Source organism: Delphinapterus leucas, chromosome 14 (genome assembly GCF_059928025.1).
Source record: "Delphinapterus leucas isolate spDelLeu-1000000601 "Yukka" chromosome 14, BTC_Dleu_Yukka2, whole genome shotgun sequence".
Lineage (NCBI taxonomy): Eukaryota > Metazoa > Chordata > Mammalia > Artiodactyla > Monodontidae > Delphinapterus > Delphinapterus leucas.
This window is the reverse complement of record NC_143142.1, coordinates 70,019,264-70,035,548: the sequence shown is the minus strand read 5'-3', so window position 1 is coordinate 70,035,548 and position 16,285 is coordinate 70,019,264. Positions and strand designations below refer to the sequence as shown.

The following is a 16,285-nucleotide window of genomic DNA, read 5'->3' as shown; positions in this document are numbered from 1 at the left end:
AGGGGATATGGGGATATACGTATGCATATAGCTGATTCACTTTGTTATACAGCAGAAACTAACATAGCACTGTAAAGCAATTATACTCCAATAAAGATGTTAAAAAAAATAAAGTAATAATGCTATACAGCTGAAAATCACTTTCAACCATTGATAAATTACGGTCATTAGGAATCGAGTTACATAGTAAAAGTGACCATTTTCCTTTTCCTAAATTGGTTGGACAATAAAAAGCAGCCTGATTACTCTTCATAGGAAAGGATGAGAATATGAGCAAAGAAACTTTTTATACTACCTTGCACTATTTAGAAGCAATAAGGAACATTCAGTGGTGTTTACCTAACCTTGTAGTTCCTCTAGTCAAATTCATTCATTCCATTCAGTTATTCAAAGCTGCTGTTAAAAAGTTCTAAAGATTTTTTTTGACATTTAAGAACTTTTTATGTACAATTCATACCATTTCAAATGAATCAAATGTGCATATAAAGTGGTTAAGGTAGGTTCAGTTTTAAAGGAGGTTTTCAGTTAAATGTCTGGGTTTTGCCTGAATGATGACAAATAATGTCTGATTGAGCAATTCACTCTTCAATCTATTGATTTGGTAATAAATAAAGTAGAAATACCAAACAGCCTAAAAGCACTTGAGTATTAATGGATGAAGTTACACTAAAGAATAAAATGGTATGAAAACTAGAAATCAGCTTTCCAAGGAGGGAAAAAGACTGAAATTAGAGCAACCAAGTGAAAATTAAGAACATATCTATCTATTCCCCGTCCTGGGGAATTCCCTGGTGGTCCAGTGGTTAGGACTCGGTGCTTTCACTGCCGTGACCCTGGGTTCAATCCCTGGTCAGGGAAGTAATAAGATTCACAAGCCAAGTGGTGCAGCGGAAAAAAAAAAACCCATAAAATAACATACCAACAATATTCCAATTGACGTGTCTTCATTAGATTATTTATTTTTAACATTTTCTCTTTTTTAAATACATAGTAGTCTGGAAACCTAAGTCAGGCTTCCAGTATATTATTATCAGGAAACCCAGAAAGTTCCAACACCGTAACATATTTTCTTTAGATGATGATATATCATATTTCAAGGATGCATAGAGGGAATCCAATAATGCTTCAAATTCATAAAACCATAAAAACAGGTTTCATTTAAAATTAAATGAGAAGATAATATGCAAAGATACACAAAATCTTTATTAAATGACCACATAGTAATCTAATATAACACTTCCTGATACAAGAAAAGGGATTATGAACTAGTTCATAGTATATTAAAAAATTTCCAAAGTAAAACAAAATTTGCAAACAAAATATGTTGACACACATTGCCATTTCCTTTTATGACCAATTCCCCTCTATCTGGACATCCACCTTTCATATACCTATTGTCCTGTGCCGTTCCCTGCATCATGTTCTTCCTCCTGGATGGGGACGCATTCCCTACAAGGTCTCTTCAAAACTATACCACCACCACAAAATTCCTTTTGCTACCAAGCTCTGATCTCAGCTGGCTCTCCTGGAAAATGGCAATAAGGTAAATACACAATAAGGTGGTTTCAAGGGATGACAGGCCTTTTATGACCTGATTATATACGTTATGTAGATGGCTACTTCCCCACACCAAAAGTGAGTCATTCCTAATTCTCATTGTCTTCTATATAGTCAATAGAGCTAGTTATCTAGAAGAGAGAGAGAGACAGAGAGAGAGAGAAATACATACAGATTTATTTTTAGGTTAAAAGCAAACATCCTAAGATATCGAAAAATTCCATTATGTGTCAGGGAAATATAACTGAAAGAGGGTGGTGGTTCAAGGCATTAAAAAGTGTCTGTACTGACTGGGTTTTATATAGGGTAGCCCAGAACTGATGGTGATACCCAAGCAAAATGCAGGGGTACCAAATACCTATTAAAATAAATTGTAAACAAAAATCAAGCACAGATTAGATCTGAACAAATTCTTTTCTACTTAAGACAGTGACCCCCAACTTAGAGACCATTAGCCTCTACCAGTTTTCAAGTGATGACAAGTAGTCCTCAAATTCATATACACATCCAGCCAATAGACTAAATAAAACACATGCTTCTCAACCATAGGGATGACTATTCCTCAAATGTAAATAGTTCATGATGTGATTAATAAAATCCAAATACATTCAAAGAAAGTATTGAATTCATAATTAGCTTGTCATTAAGTATTTTCTCAGCTAATATACAATAAATATTCAACTACTCGTATGAGTGAGTCCTTGAAATTTTGGGCTTTATAAAAAGTATCTTCATGTCAACAAAAGGGTTGAGAATGGCTAACCTAAGGTTCTATACTAAACTCTCCAGACAAAGTTAGATGTACCCAGGTTCCAGTGCCTCCGTAGGTACAACATACATAAGCTGATCTCCCTACTTCCTTCCACAGTGATGAATATAACCAAAATACAAGCAGGGCACTAAGTTTCAGTGACGTGCAAAAAAAATGGATTTTCCTCTGGAGTAATAAATTTGAAGTAACAAAAGGAAAATAAATATATACACGTGACTAAAATCCATACAAAAATATATTAATTTAATTTATCAGATCCCCTCCATAGATAATTGGCACAGAGTACACTGAAATGTTCCCTTAGCATGAATTGACTATGATCTTATCAGCTAAATGAGCCCACAGGGCTGCTTCACACCTGCTTTCCCAATATCACTCTGTAAAGAGCTCCAAGCTCATTAGCCAAGTGGACCTTCTTTAAAAACAGCAAGAATAACATATGAAGAGCAAAGAATAGATATGAACTCATCAGCAAATCTAAGGCAGGTTGATTGCCTGGTCCTCCTTGAATTTGGGGATCTTCTTAAACTCACTTTGCTTGAAGAAAAGCTGGGCCAGGATGTGGTCTGCTGTGGCCTGGAGATAATCGTCCATGTCAAGGGTTTGCAGCTGACAGTGGAAACAAAAAGAAGATGTATCAGCACCAAATTACTCAGGTTCCTACAAAGATCTTACAGCCATCAAGGCATTTTCAAGACTGTAGGTATAGCTGTGTAACATTAGGAGCTATGAAATCCTGCGAACAGTCCCCTCGTACACTTGTCTTCTCTTGCCATGGGGAGCTCACCATTTCGACTCTGGGAATAAGGAAAGTCTGACTGATAGCTAGAGATGCTGAGGCATCTGAAGCTTGCTTTATTTTTTTTTTATTTTTTTGCGGTACGCGGGCCTCTCACTGTTGTGGCCTCTCCCGTTGCGGAGCACAGGCTCCGGACGCGCAGGCCATGGCGCTCCGTGGCATGTGGGATCTTCCCGGACCGGGGCACGAACCCGTGTCCCCTGCATCAGCAGGCGGACCCGCAACCACTGCGCCACCAGGGAAGCCCTGAAGCTTTCTTTAGAAGGGACCTCCATCCCACTGGGAGGTAGTTCTCTTTAAAGAGGGAGCGGGACCTTTTGTCTACTTGTCAGCAGGGACTAGTGGCAAAAGGGCCTCTCAGAGCTCCATGCCCACAGGCACCTGATGGAGGCTACCTGGCTGCCAGGTAAGTAGTCCTCGTCCTGCACAGCCAGAGACAGTAGTTCATCTCTGCCTAACTGGCCTGGCTGTCCAGTTGGCTGGCTCTGACTCTGTCTGTCCTTGTGCCCTCTCTCTATCACGATCTTACTGTCCTTTCTGCACCCCTCCCCCTTGACACTACCTCTCTTTCTCAGCCAGCCTCTCAATTTCTGCATGTATGTGGGTCTCTCTGTGTCTCTCACTGTGTTTCTGTCTCTCTCTGTGTCTGTGTGTGTCTCTGAGCTTATCTGTCTCTGAATCTCTCTCCTAACTCTTTGTGTGTGTGTCTCTAGGTATGTCTGCCTTTCCCTGCCCCTCTGTGTATAGGTCTGTCTGTGTCTGGGTGTGTGTGTATCTGTGTGTCTCTCCTTCTGTGTCTCTGTCTCTTTATGGGTCTCTGTCCCTCTCTGTGTCTATGTCTGTATGTCTCCTTCTATTTGTGTATCTGTGTTGTTTCTCTCTTTTTCCCTGCGTTTGTGTCATTCTCTTTGTAGATGTCTGTCTGTCTGTCTCTCTCTCTGTATGTCTCTATCTCTGTGTGTCTCTGGGCATGTATGTCTCTCTCTGTGTCCCTATGTCTCATTCTGTGTTTCTTTCTAGGCATGTGTTTCTGTCTCTCAGCCTCTCTCTTATTCTTCCTCCTTCCTCTTTCCCTTCATACCCCTATGCAAAATAAATCCCCGTTAGAAACACCCCTAATACCCCTTCTAATGGGTTAGTTGGGGTTATGCTCCCTCAAGATGCATATCAGACATTCCTGGTGGTGGGGGTAGATGTAAAAAAAATTCCTTCTACCCGAAATTCTGATTCATTTTTTCCTTCCCTGCTGTGGATCACTCCCTTAAATTGCTTCTTTTCATTAAAAAAAAAAAAAAAAAAAAAAAGAAACCCTCTACTTCTATTCTCTTTTCAAAAGATTTATATTCTTTAATTCTTGACTTGTATTTAATAATTTTCAATTGTTATTTTTATCCTTCTTCATACTTTTAAGTTTTAATTTGTTGGTATTAGCCTTTCACGTCACATTAGTCTTTAATTAATTTTTAAAATTCCCTTTTCTTGATCTTAATTGTTTTAACTCTAACTTGCTGTTGTAATGAGTTTTTCCCTTCTTTTCCTATTTATAGTTGACTGGATTTCATTTTGCTTCGTGATTTGTTCCTATAACAGCTGCAGAGAATGATGACCAAGGGGGTGGCAGTAGTGGTGAGCCCCACACCGAAAGCAGGGCACACTGGAATCCTCTTCCCCCCGAGAGTCTACAGCTAGCTTTCCATTGCATCTCCTCCTCACAGAGCTCTTCACAAACCTCATCCCAGGCACCCCCAGGAAGGTTCAGAGACCCAGAGAAGCAGATGCTGGAATTTTCCAGCGTCCCTCAAAGAAGGAAAGTGTCATCATGGGAAATAAGCACCACTGAGCAGGATGGCGTAGGTTCTGTAGATGATACTGCTGAATTCATGCTGTGCTCTCCCCCGGAGATCTTGTTGGGTCTCCATGTAGGAAGAACCATGGCCAAGAGGAATGTCTGTCTGTTCCTGGATTTGCCCCAGGAATACCCAGACTCTTATAATTCTCACCCAGTCTCAGCAGGGAACCTAGTCCTAAGGACTGTTCAAAAATCTAAATTCCACTATTTATTCTTGTTTTTCAAACACATTATTCATCTAATTAAGGAACACTGGGGTGAATTTTTAAAAGCAAACAACTATGTAGTACAATAAACAATTCCTCTTAATGTATGTTTTATACTGCAGATCATGATATATCAGATTTGCTTAAAACAAAGAATGATGGGAAGGAATGCTACTCCTTCTTGGTAGCACTGCTCAATCATACTCAATGTTACTTCACGTCTCCTAAAGTTTCTTTTCATATACAAGAGACTCTTCTTTTCCTCTCTCTGCCAAGTAAATTCCAGAAGAATAAACTAGCCATGCTCACTTCAGCTTCTCCCTCTCTGTCTGGGAACTGGCAAAGCTTCACAAATCATGCTCTGCTTCTCTACGATGTAAGGTAGTACAAGGGCCCACCTCAATGTCGGAAGGCCAGCCCAATTCTGGAGATAGATATTAGGAAACCCACTTGCCCACAGATATTAATCATATTCTCTTAAATACCTGCTTGATTAGTAATAGAAATGATTTCCTGGATCTCTATATACTGCTCTTTGGTCTTTTTTCTCAGCTGGTTGAGAATTGGGGGAATTAAGAGGGAATGTGATGTATTGGATCTCTTTATAACTGAATGAAAAGATTATTTGATTCTTCTCTTCACACATTCGTTCAGCCAGTTCAATCATTTATTCAACACACATATACTGAGGGCCGCCTATGATGCAGATACATTGCTTAGCAGAGCATTCTGCACATCACTGGCACTCAGCAATCTCTTTTGAACTGGCTTATTCTCACCTGGTCTCCAGTGCTGAAGGCAAGAACGAGAAGCAATTCCTTATCGCATGTACTCTTAACGTAATGCTGGGTTCCAGTGGGGAAAAATATCACATCTCCAATGTGAACGCTGAACTCTATGGTACACTAAGCATTGATAATGCCCACCTAAGGTGGGGAAAAAACGATGCTGAGGGCTTTCCTGGTGGCGCAGTGGTTGAGAGTCCGCCTGCCGATGCAGGGGACACGGGTTCGTGCCCCAGTCTGGGAAGATCCCACATGCCGCGGAGAGGCTAGGCCCGTGAGCCATGGCCGTTGAGTCTGTGTGTCTGGAGCCTGTGCTCCGCAATGGGAGAGGCCACAACAGTGAGAGGCCCGCGTACCGCAAAAAAAAACAAAAAAAAAACTATGCTGAAGTTAAGCAAATAAAATCAAATATTCATTAAGGCTAAGTATTCATAGTGAAGAACAGATGGATAAAAGCATATGGTTATAAAGGGACTTCGCAGAGAGGGTAAATAGCAGAAAAGAGGAAATCCTGCACATTAACTCTCCTGTTTCTGAGACAAAATCCCACAAAAATTAAAAGATGCTCTATTTAAAGTAAATGTCCCTCAAAATGCATTAGTGAATTCAATAGTGTAGAACATCATGCAAAAAGAGCATTAATCACCATGTTCTAATTAAGGGTTATCAATGACACTCCCTAATTAGGCAGAGGATTTAAATTGCAGTGTTTTACCACCTCTACAACCGCCTTTCTACTTGCTTGGGAAAATTCAGCCTTCTGGGAGAGCAGCATCCTAATGGTCTTTTAAAAAAGAGTTCGAGACTAAATGTGCACACAAACGCACACAGATGAGCACAAAGCACACCAAAAATAAAATCTGATCCTTGAAATTAAATCTGTGGAAGATTACAATGCCCTTTTCCAATTTATTAGAGCTTTCACTTCTAAAAACATAAAACTTTTGCTATGGGTGACATAAAAGGTGAATTTCAGTCTGTTCTGATTCTTTCTGTCAAGACTGATTCAGGTACAAGCTAGAGAAGCCCATTTTACCTGTAGATCTCCCCAGGAGCCCTGTAGTAACATGCTACTTCGTGTGGTTTTTCCGAAGAATCAAAGGGGGTGATGTTAATAACTTCACCAAGATGACAAGTATGCGTCAGAAGGATCCTGGATAAATGGGGATATATGGCCACCCTGCTGGCGCTCCACATCTCCCCACCCCTCCCACTCATCTTACACTGAGAGGCAAACAGCCAATTTCACAGTCCCCAAAGTAGAGCACATTAAATGCTTGCATTACCTGAGAATGCAAAACTCTGAACATGTAAGCAGGTATTCCAGCCCCTCACCATCAGTGATAAACCTCTTTATCAGTTCTGAAATGTTCTTAGCCCCTTCTCATGCTAAGAGCAAACTTGGAAGTTACCTAGCAGGACCTGCATGGTATCCTCTGTGGAAATGGCCCAGAAAGCCATTGGCACAGACTCCTATTATGTTACCAACAACTGAACCAAAACAAAGAAATACCTCCTGTTTGCTTCTTTCTGCACTGAAAAGGAAAGTTCAAAAAAAACCTGTTCACAGAGGAATTACCTTTGCACACCCACTTATTACATATCCCATTTCATTTGCATTAAAATGAAAATGTGGCTGTCTTAATCCATTGTTATAAATCTTGAGTGTACTCAAAGTGAGGGCATTTTTGTGCTTGAGAAAGAAAAAGAAAAATGAAATCCAGTTATTTAGCCAACATTCAACTCAGCAACTTAACAATTCATATAATCATAATAATAACTAATATTTACGAAGCCCTCACTGAGAACATGAATTTTTTATGTTCTTTACATTTATTATGTCACTTGTCCTTTATAATAATCTTATAAGGTTGCCACCAACCTTATGAGATGAAATTAAATTCTAGGTTGGTTGAGTATACTAGGGTCACCCAGTGGCAGAACTGGGATTTGAATCAGGGAATTTGATGCCACAGCTGTGCTCTTAGTCATTAAGCAATATAGCCAGTTGAGCATTTAAAACAAATGAAAATGAAAAGAGAAATCTCACGAGCATCCAGTCTCTGTTAATGTAACCACCCACACCAAGAAGTTAAGCTCCCAAATTCACAATGAGGCCTCAATCAATAGTTTGCATTGATCAAATCAACCAGTGTTTGACTAGCTCTTTCCTTTTCCTTTGTCTAGAAAAATGATGAATCCAATCTAAATCTCATATTTCATCCATTTTAATAATGATTAAATAATAATAATTAAATAAATAATGTTTTAATAATTTCAAAACATTTTTCTCAATTACCCGATTCGGGAATTCACTGAAAATTTTTTCATTGTTGTTTAGTTCACTTCTGTTTTTCCAATATTGTGCCAATTGTATTATTCCTCCTGGAAATTGATATTCTTTTGAACCTGAATCAGATGAAGTTTAAAAAACAAAATAAGATAAAACTACTTCAAAATGGTACTACAAAAGGAGAGTCAAATGCAGTTCTAGTAAGGTACATAGCCCTTCTATAGTCACAGAAAGTTTATGTGGTAGGAATTGCCAATACCACATCCTATGTTCCCCCAAGATATTGATCTGATACTGTCAGATACTATCCTAACTTCCCAAACTCTCTTGAAATTTCTAACACAGAGTGACCTCTTTAAGACAGACATTCAAGTCAGGGGACCTGGCTGGAAAACGTGAGAGTCATCCTAAATACCAATCCCTACCTCTCCCCTCAATCCGTCAATGAAGCCCTGTCAGTCCTGCATCTCTAAATTCTCTGCTTCTCAACAATTCTTTCCCTCTCACATAGTGCAGGCCGCCATCAATCCCTACTGGAGGGACTGCAGGAGCCCCCTGACTCATCACCCTGCCTCTCACCTGGCCACTTCCAATTATTCTCCACAATCCAGCTGGATTGGTCATCACTTCAAAAAACAAAACTAACACCAACTCAAAAAGATATATGCACCCCATGTTCATCGCAGCATTATTTACAATAGCCAAGATACGGAAACAACCTAAGTGCCCAAGCTCACAGATACAGAGAACAGAGTGGTAGCTGCCAGTGGTGGGGGTGGGGGTGGGTGAAATGGTTGAAGGAAGTCAAGAGACACAAACTTCCAGTTACAAAATAAACACATCATGGGCATGTAATGTGGAGCAAGGCGGCTATAGTTAGTAATACTGTACTGCATACTTTAAAGTTGCTAAGATCTTGTAAGTTCCCGTGACAGGGAAAAAATCTGTAACTATGTATAGTGACGGATGTTAACTAGACTTATTGTGGTGATCATTTCACAAAATATACAAATATTGAATCATTGTGTTGTATACCTGAAACTAACATAGTGTTGTATGTCAATTATACCTCAATAAAATAAAATAATTAAAAACCTCATTGTGTCACTCTCCTATTTAAAGCCCCTTAATTGCTACATGATTGGCCTCTCCTCTCTCATAAGCCTCTTCTCCTACAGCATCCCCCAGCCCCAGCACACCCTCCTCACACTCTGAATTTTTTTTCCACATTCTCTTTTGTTTCCAGGCCTTTTCTCACATTTCCTACTCTGTTGAGAAATGTGTCTTTTCAAACTTCTCTTGACTGTGACCCACTGTAAAAAACACATTACATCTCAATCCAATACACCTATATAATCATATATATAAGTACTTAACTAAAAAGGCTTCACAAAATAACATACTATACCTTTCAGGTCATACAGTTATCTCCACACAAGGCTATCTGGAGACTGTGAGTAATCAGCTTTGACAACCAGTTCTGCCAAGCTGGGAGGAAGACTGACCGCCTCATCCTCTTTTTGCTTATGGAATGTTCTAATGAAACTAATTCCACCTTCAGGCTGAAACACATAAGAGACCATATAAGGTATTTGTGAAACATTCTACAAATTTTAACAATAGAAGGGGCGGTAGCTGAGGATAGGGCAGCATTGGCACCAGTGTGGTTTTCAGTGGCCCAGTCAAAAGAGTTGACCTCGATTAGCCTAAGACTTGTGATCTTTATGAAAATCTTCCAAGTATTCAATGTATGGGCATTAGTATTTTATGGTCAATATAAACACCTGCAAAAATATACACTGGTTCCCATGCTTACCAACACTCTCACTAATGACTCATTTCTTCTACTTCTCCCTATAACATTAGAGCAGGATCTGCTGCAAGATAAATCTCAAAATCTTACTATTTAGATTCCTAAATTTACCACAAAACTCCTTCCAGGTACCACTCACGGGCCATCACCAATTCTGATCACCCATTTGCACTGTCAGCACCCACATCTGACCCTCTCTACCCAGCATTATCAGCAATCCCTCCAGTGATAGTATAACTACTGAAAGAGATCAGAAAAAGAAAAGCAGCCGTTCCTCAGGAAAACTGTGGGAACCTCTGCATTAGATTCAGAAAACACAATTACATTATCTGTAGCGAAGTTATCCCTGGATGAGCAAATGGCTTTTCAGAGATGAAAATTATAGTAATTTTTATTAACTATATCGTAACCTTTCTACCAATTCACTATACAGTAGCTTCCAGCAGGCCTTCGTAAGGGAAAATAAAGAGCAATTCAACTTCAGTGCTCTTGAGCCCATTACCCCAATGTCACTTTGTTGACTGCTACCTTAGAAACCTGAATATTCATGCCCTCTTTGTACCCTCATGGGATTTGCTCTCAGCAGTGGTACAGACCTCAAGTGACCTGGAAGCAATGCCCTCAGGTATAGAAAAAAATTATATCATCAGCTTCCAGGGTTCGAAGTTCATGATGTGTAGAAAAGAAGAGCAAGAAAAGCAGTCTTCACTCCCCACATTCTCTATCCAGTGTACTGTGTTTTTAGGGAAGAAGTTCACTTGGCCAGCTGTAACACTGTACGTGGTAACGACAGCACCATCAACCGCCCCAATCCATGCTGTCCCCTGAAACATAAACGGAAGAACTCATCCAACACTACTTTAGAGCAATGCTCCTCAACCCTTTTTCATTACCTCCCTTCTAAGGTACCGTGACTTTTTTTTCTAATCACCACGCTATGAAATGTTAACACTACAGAGGTACTATAGATCTGTATACTGTAAACACATACTGCTCATGTACTACATGTACATCTATGCTTTATACATAAAAAGAGTAATATTTTTACCCTGCTAACAACCAGTTTTTGCCCCCTTTTGGGCAATACCACCCCCACTGAGCATTTAGAGCTCTAAGTTCATGCTAGTTTGATAGTCTGAAAAGACTGCAGGCACATGTGTACGCACATGCATGTGTGTGCTTGCATGTGTTTGTGTGTGTATGCATACAGAGGCGTATGTATTTTCCAGATAAGAAAAAGTCTGCATATAATTTTGATAATAATAATAGTAATAACATAGTGCTTTACTGTGTGTCCAGGTATTCTTCTAAGAAGGATTTACTCTCATATAGATAAAGCTCTAATCTCTCTTCTTGCTGTAAATTCTAAAATCAAGTGAATTGTCCAAGTATAAAAAAGGAGTTTTATTAACAACAACAGAAATATGTCACACACAAAAAACTGGCTGATCTATTAATAAGATCATCAGGGTAAGACCGAACTCTGAAAGTTCTATGAGAGCTTAGTCACTACAGCTTCCCCAGGGTCTGGAATACAGAAGCCATAAATACATTTCAGAATTAATGACTTATTTGAAATTCAAGTAAGCACACTAATTTCACTTCCAAAGAATTCTGAAAGGTCTAAACCACAAAAGGGCATCCAACTGGCTGATCTCAGAGACTCCAGGCTGAACATCAGCAAACCAGTTTGTTATTACAGTCACTGCTTTATTCCTTAGAGGGAAGCTGTAGTTTCTTTGATCATTAGATCACAGCTACCAGTTTTAGCTTTGGCTCAAAGGATGGAACAGTGGGGATTTCCCTGGTGGCACAGTGGTTAAGAATCCGCCTGCCAATGCAGGCGACACAGGTTCGATCCCCGGTCCAGGAAGATCCCACAGGCCACAGAGCAACTAAGCCCGTGCACCACAACTACTGAGCCTGCGCTCTAGAGCCCAAGAGCCACAACTACTGAAGCCCGTGCGCCTAGAGCCCGTGTTCCGCAACAAGAGAAGCCACCATTATGAGAAGCCCGTGCACCACAACGAAGAGTAACACCCCCTCGCCGCAACTAGAGAAAGCCCGCGCACAGCAACGAAGATCCAACACAGCCAAAAATAAATAAATAAATAAATAAATAAATTTATACATAAAAAAAAGATGGAACAGCGATCTTAGCTTAACAATGTATGAAAAATGATTTCATACTGAAGAAAGAAGTTCAAAGTGATGCCAAGAATAATTAAAACAAACAGGTTAATGCTTCAAGGCACTGATAACTAATCTAATTGAGTACACAGCCAAAGCCTGGATGTGGTCTACCACTTATTTAAGTAGGTTTTGCAACAACCTAAATAATAGCCTGAGGACACACAGCACAAATGCTTAAGGGCAGAACGTGGGCAAACTGGTGATACCTGTACAAGATAGCCGTGTTCGGAGGCCATAGCTTTTTATTCTCAGGGTCCCCAGAGTCATCTGTGAGCTCTGACTGTTCAAGCTGCTGCCAAAGGCGTCTTCTTCAATGCTGAGATACTCTTCGGCATTGTTCCTGTACCAGGCCCACTGGATTGCACCACCGGGGAACTCAAACACCTGAAAAGCCATAAGCAAATCATCAGCATGGAGGCCACCTCCTGAGGAACATGAGGCCACCATGGCCTATGGGGTAAGCGGGAAGCACAAGGGAAAAGGCAAGGTGGTGTGGCGAGTACTGGAGCCCCCAAAAGGAAGAGAAAGAATAGGTCTGCAAGACTCCGGGAGACAACGTGGTACATGCAGTGCTATCAGTCTCTGTTTGACATAAAAAAGAACACCTGTCTTGGCAAGAGAACAGGACTGTCCTGCACTTCTCCCCAGTCCAGCAAGAGAACAGGACTGCACTTCTCCCCAGTCCAGCAAGAGAACAGGACTGTCCTGCACTTCTCCCCTCCAGCCAAACATAGAACTATCTACTAAAGAAAAATTCTGCCTGGAGCCAATATCCACCCAACTTTCCCCCTTCTCTATCCCTCACTTCCTTTCCTCCAAACAGCCCACAGCTGCTTCCTTCCAATGAAGAGAGAACAAAGCTTAGAAAACAAGCAATGGAAACTTTGTTCTGGAATCACCATTTATAATAGATGATTCTTTCTCCTAATATGTGTGATCCATACGTTGGATTTAGGTAAATGATTAAGAAACTTGAATTTTGGATCAACACCCTTTTGCACCATGGGAATTGCTGTTTGCAGAGGCTGGGCTCCAGGTTCTGAATGGGGCTGAGAGTTGTTAACATAAACCAAGGAGAGAATCAGGACTCCAGATGCAGTGGTAATGGTGCAGGCCAAGAGACACACCAGGAAAATGCTCATCAGTGACCACTGCCTCTTCTTTTCCTAGGAGAAATTATGAAGCCATGATTCTCTACTCTTGATGCATGAGAAATATTGCCTCCTTTCTCAATTTGGTTTATTTTCTCTTTATTTAAAAAAATGCATTTGTGGGATAAACATACTGAGTAAAATACTACATGTGGGGCTTCCCTGGTGGCGCAGTGGTTGAGAGTCTGCCTGCTAATGCAGGGGACACGGGTTCGAGCCCTGGTCTGGGAGGATCCCGCATGCCGCAGAGCGACTAGGCCCATGAGCCACAAGTACTGAGGCTACACGTCTGGAGCCTGTGCTCCCCAACAAGAGAGGCCGCGATAGTGAGAGGCCCGCGCACCGCGATGAAGAGTGGCCCCCACTTGCCACAACTAGAGAAAGCCCTCGCACAGAAACGAAGACCCAACACAGCAAAAATTAATAAATTAATTAATTAAAAAAAAAGAATAAGGTCTTTGAATGCAGAGAATGTGCTTTAAAAAAAATACTACATGTGTAAATAAATACACACATACGTACACTCACAGTATGGTCAGGCCCCATAAGACAGCTGCTCTCTTGCTCCCTGTACACCCCCTGCCCCCCTCCCCAGCCCTGCCTCATGCTTACTTATGCACATGATTGCCTTCCCTCCTAAGTGGAAAGTTTAATCAGTAAACACCTGCCTGATCGCTGCCCCCCACAGCCACCTTCGCTAACCATTGTTCTAGCCCTGGGACCAGACCAGCTCCAGTATGTTCAGTCATCAACAGGAAACCACGGCACTTGCGTTGGATGCTAACCCAGAGAGCTGTGCGGAGATGTGTTCCACAGTCCCCATGGCAACCAAGGAGCCCTTTTGATGTCATGCCCCCTATAATTGATAGCCTCTTCCTCCCCTATGCAGGGAAGATTGCTGTCTTGTCCTGCCTGCCTGCCCGTACACGGTGGGTGTCACTCCAGGACCTCGGCCTCTGACTTGTAAGATTCTGTGTCCGGTGAATCACTGATGTCTCTGCCGCTGACTCAGGCTCTCTCTTCAGTCTAGCAGCTGGGCAAGTGCAAGGACTGCAGGCTGCGGGGCACAGCCCCACACTCACACACACCCCGTATACCCAGATGACATCCACATAAACAAGCATAAAAATAAAAATACAAGGAGCTGGGGCACAGAATAATACTAGAAAATTAAGTACCCAGTTAAGTTTGTATATGAAATGCATTCCAAGTCAGTCAGTTAGCCCCTATTTACCAGTTTCTTCACCTGAAAATCAAAGAGGTTATAAGTGGTATTTTCTAAGAACTTTTTGGTTCCAGAATGTACAAATGCATTTACATGTACAGCTACATGCATGGGAATAAGCAACATATCAGTAGTCAATGGGCCTGACAGGTCTCTGTCTCTCTCTCCCCCTCCCTCCTTCATTAAATAGCTTCATTAAATTCCCTTCCTCCTGTGTATTACCTAAATGAGCTTCCAAGTCACCACTCATCTCCAAGTCACAATATTTCCATGTATTTCTATGTTACTATTTCCTGGTTTCATATCACAAATATATGCTATAAACAGCAGTATTATTTCTGAGTTACAATCCACACTACTGAAAGCTGCCAAGAAAATACACACCCTAACCTTTGGACCAATTTGCCCTCACTCCTCTGACCGGTAAAATGACCTTTATAAGCAATGATGTCCAGGACTCCTTTTCCACTGGTCTTTCTCCCTGAGCAAGCAAATATTTGATCACTAATAATTCTAACAGACATTCTTACTTTAACATTCTTAAATATTCAAAAGAACACAAATAACAAATGTTGGTGAGGATGTGGAGAAAAGGGAAGGTTGGTGGGAATGTAAACTGGTGCAGCCACTGTGGAAGTATGGAGGTTTCTCAAAAAAACTAGAGATATAACTACCATATGACCTGGCAATTCTACTCCTAGGTACATAATAATAATTTAAAAAAACACTTATCAAAGAGGTACATGCACCCCAGCGTTCACAGCAGCATTATTTACAATTTCCAAGATATGGAAGTGTCCATCAACAGATGAATGGATAAAGAAGAGGTGGTATATATACAATGGAATACTGCTCAACCATAAAAAGGAATAAAATGTTGCCATTTGTAGCAACATGGTTGGACGTGGAGGGCATTATTGCTAAGTGAAATAAGTCTGACAAAGACAAATACTGTATGATATCACTTATATGTAGAATCTAAAAAATACAATAAACTAGTCAACATAACAAAAAAGAAGCAGACTCACAGATATAGAGAACAAACTAGTGGTTACCAGTGGGGGGGGGAGGGGCAAGGTAGGGTGGGGCAGTGGGAGGTACAAATTATTGGGTGTAAGATAGACTACAAGGATGTACTGTACAATACAGGGAATATAGCCAATATTTTGTAATAACTAAATGGAGAGTAATCTTTAAAAACTGTATAAAAATTTTAAAAATTATCAATTCTTAAATGGTATATTTTGTATAACATAATCATTTACCAACATATTCAATTTAACATTGTATAAGGGTAATATATTGAACAATAAACAACTCATTAATGCCATGAACAACAATTCATAGAAAGCTGGGCCATTAAATAGCTAAAGGAGTTAAGAGTTTATGAGAGATGGCAAGTCAGGAGATATTCAGAGCAGGAGATGCTACCTTTCTGAAGAAGGTCACTTGAAGCGAGCTGGTCTAAAGAGGGACTGTTTCCTGAGCTCTGCATAAAGGTTATGGGGGGAACTAATCTCAAGACTTAAGTCCCCATTTACATTCTTACCATTCTGGATATGGTATTCATCTTCCCCCCAGACAGAATATTCTGCTTTGCATCTTCATGCATTTCAAATGCTAAGTTGTCCATTGGCATAGA

At 40.7% G+C, this 16,285-nt stretch overlaps 1 pseudogene across 1 annotated transcript; it reads right to left on the bottom strand.

The window, feature by feature from the left end:
• Positions 1 to 259: 259 nt before the first annotated feature.
• On the bottom strand, positions 260 to 16,285 carry LOC111180246 (uncharacterized; annotated as a pseudogene). Its single transcript, XR_016387640.1, has 9 exons — positions 16,193 to 16,285; positions 13,212 to 13,433; positions 12,474 to 12,651; positions 10,671 to 10,898; positions 9,670 to 9,823; positions 8,268 to 8,377; positions 7,548 to 7,661; positions 5,963 to 6,109; positions 260 to 2,938 (listed from the first exon to the last, which is right to left on the bottom strand). The product of XR_016387640.1 is annotated as an uncharacterized LOC111180246 (transcript).